We start from the raw sequence: 10079 nt of genomic DNA, 5'->3' as shown, positions 1-10079 counted from the left end.
ATGGCTTGACACCGAACCGTCCAACTTTGACACCACAGCTAAGCATTTGCATAGCTTCAACCGAGACTCAAAAAACACAGGTGCATTGGAAGAAAATATTTATTTCCATCACACACACACACACACACACACATATATATGAAGGTACCAGCAATAACCTACATTGATCAAGCAGTCATGGTGGCTAGGTAAAGGTGAAAAGGCAAAAAAGTGAGGGAAAGATGAGATAAGAGGAGAGTAAGAAGAGTTAGACACGGAAGAGAGGGGGAAAAACCTCTTTTCTCTCTGTTTTCTCTTTTGTTGTAAATCTTCTACCTTGTCAGAACTTCTTGATTCTTTGTTGAAAGCCGTTTTATAAACTCATATGTGGTGATCATTGTTGTTGCAGACATTGACATTGAAGCCCATCGAGGTCCCAACCCTCTGTAGCAGGCCATCCAACCACCTTCCTTAATCAATTTCCTCACAGTCTGCATAACTGTTGGTCCTCGACGGCCATTCTCATCACCATCCAAGACTTGAAGTCTTGTCTTGATCGTGTCTAGTGGCATTGTAATGAGGGCAGACATGCCACCAGCCATTGCTGCACTGACTCCCTGAACTGCCATTACAGTTTTCGAATCTGGCCTTAATACATCATCCACAGAATCGCTGTTCTTATCATCTTTCTTGCCCCAGTAGTAACCAACTCCATTCCAAATCAGCCTTTGCGCAACAGAGTATGAAGCCCACCAAACTGCATTTGAGGGTGCATATGTCAAAATGGATATCCCAAACCCCCTATACAAACCTCTGGGACCATCTGTGATCAGAATTTTCTTGAATGCATCAATCCCGTTGACATATAGATGTGCCGAAGCCTTTGGATTATTTGAATTACAACCACCTTGAACCATCAACCTTTGGCTCACAACATCAACGGGGGGTCCACACGAGTTGAGCTGCCATGGCAGCACTCAAACCTGCAGCAGCATTGGCGATAGTAGCCGCAGTTGGTTCGGCAAGCCCTAACCTAACCGTGACAGTGCCTACATTACTCTTTGTAATCTCCAGGGCAGCCATATATAGTGCTCGAGCTGGAATTGTACCCATCAAGGAAGTACCAAAACCTCTGTACAATGCTCGAAAACCCTCATTCCTAATAAGTGAAAGTGCAGTTTGGATACAAGAAACTCGGGATTCAGCTACTTGCTGCCTCGTTTTCAATACAACAATCGGGTACAGAGTTGCTGAAACCCCTGAGAAAAGGGCAGCACCAAGGAAGAAAAACTTCGATTTATCAAGCATATGCCAATCAATATCAGCCGGGACTTGAACTTCTTGTGTCGATTCTTCCTCGGCATCGCTCTCACTCATGCTCATTTTCGCCACTTTATAACCCTCAAAAGCTACACCGAAATGCCAGAAACAACCCAGAATAAGAAGATGGTTCAACTTCTTTCAAACCTCGTCATCTCAAACACTGACTGTACATTCTCAAAAACCCAACAAGGAACACGTAAAACAAAGAAGGAAAATTCTTTTAAAAAAGATCTAACTGTACGAGCTGTACAATTGGCAATCCGATTTCGTAGAAAACATCAGAAGGAATCAACCAAATGAAGCCAGTTTTTTTCTCTTGTGGAACCAGGTTTTTGATCGAACGTGAGCCACGATGAATAGATCTAACATTTCCAAGTAAACAAACAAGGAATCACAACCGCATCATACCGGGGAACCGGTCATCCTCGCCACCGGCGACGAAGAATCCAAGCTTGCCGGAAAATTCAAACCATCCACCAACATCAGACAAGCATGTTTCCTTAGCGAATACAAAAAATGGCGAGGCCGCAATGGAAGTTATGGAAACTCATCCCTGAGAGAGAATAATGCTAAGGTTTCGATTCGCTGGTGGTACGGTTTGAGAGAGAAAGGGAGACCGGTAACCGGAAACGGAGGCGCCCGTTGGCGGGAATCTCGCGGCAGAGCATCGCCGGAAGGGTCGAGATAAACGGACACGTGTCGGTTTTGGATGAGGGCCAAACTTGCTTTTTTTCGGGAAAACAGAGGTTTTTGTTGGACGATTGTCAGGAAGGCGACGTGTTGTCCGAACATGCAAGTGACGTGGAAACCCTTATCCAGTGCCTGGAGTCATGATCACATGTGGAGCGTCCCATGGGAATCGTATACTCCGCAAATGATATTGATAGGTCCAAAATTGAATGGAAAAAATTATTTAAGTTAAATTTAAGACTAAAATATTTTATTTTTTATAATAAAAGGGAAATTAAAAATTAATAAATATGTTAATAGTAACTATAGAAGTCTCTATAATTTAAAAAAAAAAACAGATTGATTTATTATTAATTATTAACTGCTGCTGATAATTATTACAGGTCTCTACAAAATTTGATGCTTATGGTGGCAAAAAAACTGACATTTATACTTTGGTTGCAATGCACAGAGATTAATACAGCATGTTTTCTTTTTAAGAAAATGCATAAATTTGAAAAGCAACAATATTTGTACAGTATTTTAATTTTAAATTCCACATATAAATATATAAACAAGCAATGGCACTAAAGATTGGGCTTGAATAGAAATGCTTAAAACTAAGCCCAAGTCCAAATATGACGCTTTCAAGCTTTACAATTCAGGCTTATAAAACCAGGTTTTGTGCTTTTGATAAAAGAAAAATAAATAAAACCAGGTTCAGTTAAACCTTAACGAATATATCATGAGAGCCAGAATGAGGCACTCGATCAAAATAGATGGCCTTGATGGCCATGTATTTTAATGAGAAATAATGTACCTAAATAATGAGAAATAATCTCTCATAGTAATAATGTACCTAAATATAATAAACAAATTTTTTGTCTAAATTTTGAATTGGTCTTTTCACTTTTACTCTTATTAAATATATGTTACTTATTATCTCTCTGTAATAAATTTTCATTTATTATCTCTTATATACTCTTTTTATAAATAAGGATATAATTTTTTAAAAAAAAAACATGTGTACATCCTATATATTATTGCCTTTAACTAAATTTAACTAATATTTTGAACTGCATAATTTTAGCAATTGTTTCTTATAATAAAGAAGGGAAGAAGTAGCATCCAAATTTCTAGTCTCATAACCTGCTTCCCGCATAAGTCTCACCTGTAGAGGATTACACAAGGCTCAACAAATATCTTCCGTAAGCATTCTGCTGCCAATTTTTCGCAACACAATCCCCCCCCCCCAAAGAATACTACTTCACCAAGAACTCATTACTAAAAATGTTTTTTGTTTTTCAGTTTGTATTTTTTAAAAATAAAAAGTCGGTCTAGAAACAAAGCGATCAAAACAAGGACTAATTGCTCATACCCTTTTCCTTTTTATATTAAAGCAAATTCAAATACTAAAAGCCTTCCTCCTCACCCAAAAGGGGGGGGGGGGAAAGAACTCGTTCAAGCATTAATACAAAATGTGATTTTTACACTGCCCCATTTACACCGTTTATAGTGGAAATAAAATATGTGACTAGTGGCACTTTCGGAAGATTCATGACTTTTGACTATTGATCCCCACTTATAATATTTACTCCCCCGGATCCCTAATATATGACGTTGAATTAATTTTGATTCTAAATATAAGATATATTTATCATATTTATCAATTTTCTTTAAATAATTCTTATAAATACTCTCTCAATTATAATCAAGTAAAAAAGGAACGAAGGATATTAAAAAAGATGATTATGGTGTTTTTGGAAAAACTTGATACATTTCTTATAATTAACTAACTTATCTAACTTTCTTAATCTAATTAAATTAGTTAAATAAATTTTATATTAAAGACCAGAGAAATATAATTGGAAAATAACAATTAGGTCCACTCAAGGGAATTAAATACAAAAAATTCCCTTGAAATCATGAAATTATTTTAAAGTCCCAAAAAAACTTTTGCATGAAATTTTTTTATTTACTTACCAAATTACCCTTCTTTTTTTTTTTTTTAAGTTTGCATTGACAACTGAAAGAGCAGTGGTTTACAACTCAGGGTGCAAGGATTGACAACTATCGCAGCTGGTTTGACAACTTATGGTATGATATGCTGAGAAAATGTGTTGTCAAACCAGCTGCGATAGTTGTCAATTCTTATATCCTGAGTTGTCAATCATTGCTCTTTGAGTTGTTAATACAAATTTTTAAAAAAAAAAAGAAAAGTAATTTGGTAATTAAACAAATAAAATTTATTACAAAAAGGTCCATTAAGACTTCAAAATAATTTTATGATTTTAAGAGACTTTTTTATATTTAATTCCCTTGAGTGTGACTTAATTGTAATTCTCCCATACAATAATAGGACAATACTTGTACAATGTTGACTGTACATGGACTGACGGAGACTTTTCAATTTCAGGGTCCTCAATGACATGACTTCATTTGGATTGCATTCAAGGTAAAAAAAAAAAGTGTTCTTTGACTGAGAGCTAAACTCATACATCCAAAATATAACAAGGTAAATATATTTTTACTTCTTGAAATTTCACTTTATATATTTTGATTTTAGTCTTTAAAACTGAGACCAATAACTTCAAAACCTAAAATTTAAACTCATTTTTTTATTTGTTTAAAGGTTTTTAATCTTCGCAACAGCGTTTTGGTTCTCAACGCAACGTTTTAAAGACTATAATTATTAATTTTAAATTTCAAGAACTGGTATCAAATTTTAAAAACTAAGAACCCAATATAAAATTTAGGGTAAATTTTGTCATCAAAATAAGGATGAAGTTTGTTTATGAATAACGCAGTTTCCAATACATCAAGAATTTTCTCACACTTTGTAAGATATAAACAGGATCGATATAATTTATATTATAAATTATTACTTTTATGTAACCAATTAAATGCAAGGCCAAAAATATAAATTAAATGGATGGATCCCGCATCAATGTTGATCAGAAACTGACCCTTGCTATGAAAGCTAAGCAGGAAGTGAAAGTTAGAGAGTTAACTATTGAGCTTTGAATTTTGAATAATTGACTCATATGCCAAGTGGAACTTCCTTCAAACCAACACCCTGGTTGAGCCTCCTGATGAAGGATTAAGAAGCTGGTTGCGTTAGGGACATGGCTGAGTACGTTGTTTCTCAAAAAAAGAAATAATTGACTCATCTAATGGAATTGACGTTTTGTTGGTAGAACCGGAAAAACCAGTCGAACCCGTCAGGTTGGCCCATTCAGGCCTGAAAATTATGAGGGCCGGGTTTGAAGTTTTCCCATAAAATGGGAAATAGGCTAGAGCTAAACGAGCTGACCTGTTTAGACCATTTTATAATTTTTTTGTTTTTTGTTTAAATTTTTTATGTAATTATAATATTATTAATTTTTTACATTGTTAATAATATTTCAAATATTTAGTTATTATTACCATTTTAAAATTAAATTTCACCAAATAGTTTGATTTATTTAGTTTTAGACAATAATTTATCCAATTAAATTTTAAAAAATAGTTTAATAATGATTTGATTTATATTATATATGTTAATATTTTTAAATTATAAATATTTGATAAGAGAGTATTTTTATACTTATATAATTTGTAATTTTATAATTTGAATTAGAAATTTATGAATTTCAACAACAATGTTTCTCAAACTAAAGTAAAATAATAACTAGACTGCAAAATTTAAAAATGAAATTTTTATAAAGAAGAAAAATTTGATGTTTTTGTTACGAAGGAAAAGCATACTTATTAAAAAGAATAATTGATTATAGTGATGATAAAATTTCAAAAGATTAATGATAGTGTTTGTTTATTGTACATTTGCACTATAGATGAAGCTTTTAGATATTATCATCTTGTTAATGAATGTTTTAGATGTTGATGGATATTTATATATAATGATATTTTATGTTTGTGACTTAATTTTATTCTTATTTATGTCTTTTATTAATAATTTCATTAGTTTGTTTTCATTTTTAATTAAAAAATATTTAAAAATATAAAAAATAGTATTTTTCTTAAACGAGTCCAAAACCCGTGGGTCTACCTTGAACCCATTAGTTTAAGGACCGGGCCTAATAAATTGAAATATTTTTAAAATTTCGACTCTTAGAATCGGTCTTTTTAAATCCGGTAGCCTTACAAGGCCGATCTGTATTCCCACCTCTATTTGCTTGGAACCGGCTTACACAACACTAAAGTAACTGAAGATTCCTTCCTCCATTTCTCACGAAGAAAGAGGTGACGGAATCTTTGGTCCTGCAAGGAAAAGAGCAGAATTTCAGAAAAAACATTTGTTAGAAGTACTTTAGCTTGAACGTTTCTTAGGTGATAAATATTAGTTTTAAGGCCATCAAAATGGTTTGTGAATACCTTGGTTCGCCCCCAAAAAAAAAAAAATCATGGGCATCTTGACGAGGAAGAAAAATGAGAGGAGGTAGGACCCGAACACTCATATGGTTTGGTGACCGACAGAAATATGTGGTTGCGTTATCAGAGTCCTGTCGTCGCATTTGTTGTCTTTACCAGAGTCTTGTCCTCGTATCTATTGTCTTTTTTTATTTGAAAAAAAAAAATTGAGAGGTAGGATCCAAACATTCATATATATAGCCCTTGCAGGGAAAAAAAAAGAAAAAGCGGTTATATGTGATCAGAGTCTTGCTATCGCATTTATTGTCATTTTATTTTTAAAAAAAATACAAGGATAAAATGCAGTGATACTGAGAAGTACTCCAAGTGTGCAGGATTCTTAGGGTAACCTAACTATATATAGGCAGTGTGTAATGATGCATTATGTAACCCGAGAGATGGAAGTTGGACTCAACCAAATAACAACTTCTTGTGGCCAAATGAGCCTTCTTTATGAGGCCGCATATAGTGGAGATGTCTCTACTCTCAATTCATTGATACAACAACGCACACATATCTTGCACAACATCTCACAAACCACCTTCACTGAAACTCCTTTACACATATCATCTTTGCTTGGCCATCTTCAATTCACAAAGGAACTGATCACTCTCAAACCTAATCTAGCCATTGAGGTGGATTCCTCTCAGAGAACAGCTCTCCACTTAGCTTCTGCAGAGGGTCACATCCACGTCGTGAAGGAACTGATTAAAGTAAACAATGAAGCATGCTTGAAATCTGATGAAGAAGGAAGAATTCCTCTGCACTATGCAGCTATGAGAGGCAGAACAAAGGTTGTGCAAGAGTTGATCAAAGCGAAGCCTGAATCTCTGAGTTTTCGTGACAATGGAAAAACTGTTTTTCACCTTTGTGTCACATACAACCATTTAGAGACTCTCACAGCTTTGGTGGAATTGGAGTCTGCCATCACTGGCCAGCTTCTCAACTTTACAAGCTCTGATAATTCTGGAAACACCGTTCTCCATTTAGCTGTCATGTTGAAGCGACTTGAGGTACAATATATATACTTTCTTGGTCGTCTCTCTATGCTTTTTTTTTTTTTTCTTTTTTTAATCGATTGTGCTAACAATTTCTCTACTACACGCCCTATTCTTAGCGCTACGTATAGTGTGTTTTAAGGTGTTTGTCAGATTCTTTCCAGTAAGCACAAATTTTGCGATGCATCTCTTGAGGCCTTTTAATGGAATTCTAGTGTTTTAATTTTCTACAAGATACTTGGCGGAATCATTTGGCATATCTCCAATATACTTCATGAACATGGTTGTTAATGTTATTTAGGCTATAAGGTATCTTGTGCCGATTCCGAAGATCAGAGAAGTTGGAAGCCTGAAGAATAAGGTTGGTTTAACAGTTGAAGATATCATAGAACACAGTCCAAAAGACTTCAAAATCTGTGAAATACAGCTCATGTTGACGAAGAAGACCGACAAGAAAGGATTTGAGACTACTCATCCACACACACCACCAGATGCTATTGACTATCCAATAGCAAGATCCCGAAACGATAATTATTGTAATACGATGTTGAAGTGCATTGGGGTGTGTTTTATGAGGATTGGAAACTGGTTTGAACACAAGGGTGATTGGTTAGAAGAGATAAGGGGAAATCTGAGTCTAGTGTCTACTGTGACATCAACTATAACCTTTCAATCTTTGGTTAATCCACCTGGTGGCTTCATTCAACAAGGCTTATCTCCTAATAACAACATGCCATCATCATTCCATGATTCTCTCGACTGCACCAAACTTAAAGATAAGACTTTTTGTCCTGGACAGGCAATCTCGTCCTTTCATTCCCCAGGATGTTTTGAGTGTTTTGTAATCTTCAATACCGTCTCCTTCATGTCATCACTTGGTGTCACTGTTTTGCTTGTGAGTGGGGTTCCTCTGAAGAACAAAGTCGTCATACGGATCCTATCACTGGGCATGTGTTGCACCATTTATTTCCTTGCATGTGCATACGTTGTTGCTCTCCACATTGTGGTCCCAGGCCATCTTTCGTATCATACAATAACTTCGATCCCATACGGAGCATCAGCCATGATGTTTTTTGCATTGTGTCTGCTAACTGCAGTGGTATTCCATTTACTGCGCATATTCATTTGGGTTGTGAAAAAGTGTGTGAGGATAATCAAAGAACATGTCTAGATGTACGTACTATAGAAGTGGAAGGAGTAAGAATTAATGGATCTTGTTGATTTGAATGATCATCTGTCAATTAATGCCTTCTGTACGTTGGTTTTAGGATTATTATTATCTTTATATTGTTATTATTCACATACAGATTTCTGTAGTGTTTTGTTGCATGTATTAAAATGAAATTGCTAGCAACCGTAAAATATTCATATTTTTGTCTAATAAATCTGGGTTTAAGCCAACGCCAACCCTAGACTAAATAGTCAAGCTTATAAATTGAGAAATAGATATCATTCAAACAAAAAAATTAAAAAAATAAATAAATTTGAGTATATGTCAGTCTATTACTGGGGTGGCCCATTCAAGACAATAAGATAATTAAATAGAAATTTGCCAGTCATGTATGAGTAATATATACAGGAAGTTTGAGTGGAAAGCAAATCATAATTTTACAAGTAATTATACAATATATGAAATAAATATGTAAAGAGAATTTTGTCTCAACTTGCATGAAAATACTTTTCAAAAATGCTTTTTGCATATTCCAAACGCCCCCTAATTCAAAAAATAACCCACATTGTTTGTCACTCAGTGCCAAACAACATACGTAAGAAACATATTGACAAATCATATGACATTAACACCATATGTTGCAGGTCAAAAAAAAAAAACACGAGATGTTCTCATTGATTCCTTGGTCGTGCTGATTATGCTGACACATTTCTTCACAAGCCAAAATAAAAATGTTAAAACAGCATATAATTAGTGCAAGCAATCCCGCTCAGGCCATACAAGATGCTCCAAGCGTGATAATCAAAACTGCGCAACGAAAGGATGAGGTTTCATCTCCAGGACAAAACATTTGATAATACTAGTATAATTAACGTAGTCATGTCTTAATAATCTAATGAATCGATTTAGTTGATCTCAAAATTAATGTGAAACGGTTTCTTCGTGAAAGTGAGAAAAATGCCTCTTTGATCTCACCTCATCACCAATCATCTCCTATATTTTGGATTGTTCACTTTCAAGTGTATATTCAAATGTCGTTTTCAGGTTGTGTGAAATGTCCAATGACTGGAAGGAGCAGATGTTACTGTTGGGCCCACGCGTTGATGAACCCATAGTTGAATCACGCAACAACCCATATTTCTATTAATTAAGACAGGAAGAGGGGTTTCAGCGCCATGCATATTGCATAGGAACACTTGAACGTCACAGCAGCGCGTGTAATGGAGCGCCGGGTACTGATACTCTCACATTTTGAATAGGCGGCAAGGTAATTATAATTTATTTTAATGAGTGTTTGGGTGAAATAAAACCATATTTTAAAAATAATTTTATAGTATACGAAATAAATATGTGATAAAAGTTTTATCTTACACTAAGTGAAAGTAGTTTTAAAAATTGCTTTTTGGATTAACCAAATTGTCACTTAATCTTAAAAAGTAACGGGGTATGATTGACGATAATTTTGTGGTAGTCGGGGTTGTTATGAAATAACCTCCAATTCCACACGAAAGACTGGCCCCAATTCCCCA

General features: G+C 34.8%; 1 pseudogene; it reads right to left on the bottom strand.

Moving 5' to 3' along the window:
• Positions 1–1800, bottom strand: LOC114711800 (solute carrier family 25 member 44-like; annotated as a pseudogene).
• Between the last annotated feature and the right edge of the window lie 8279 nt (positions 1801–10079).

Source organism: Neltuma alba, unplaced genomic scaffold (assembly GCF_004799145.2).
Source record: "Neltuma alba isolate B1F8T4 unplaced genomic scaffold, ASM479914v2 tig00011320_pilon, whole genome shotgun sequence".
NCBI lineage: Eukaryota > Viridiplantae > Streptophyta > Magnoliopsida > Fabales > Fabaceae > Neltuma > Neltuma alba.
The sequence above is the reverse complement of the archived record's forward strand: the minus strand, read 5'-3'. Positions and strand labels throughout refer to the sequence as shown.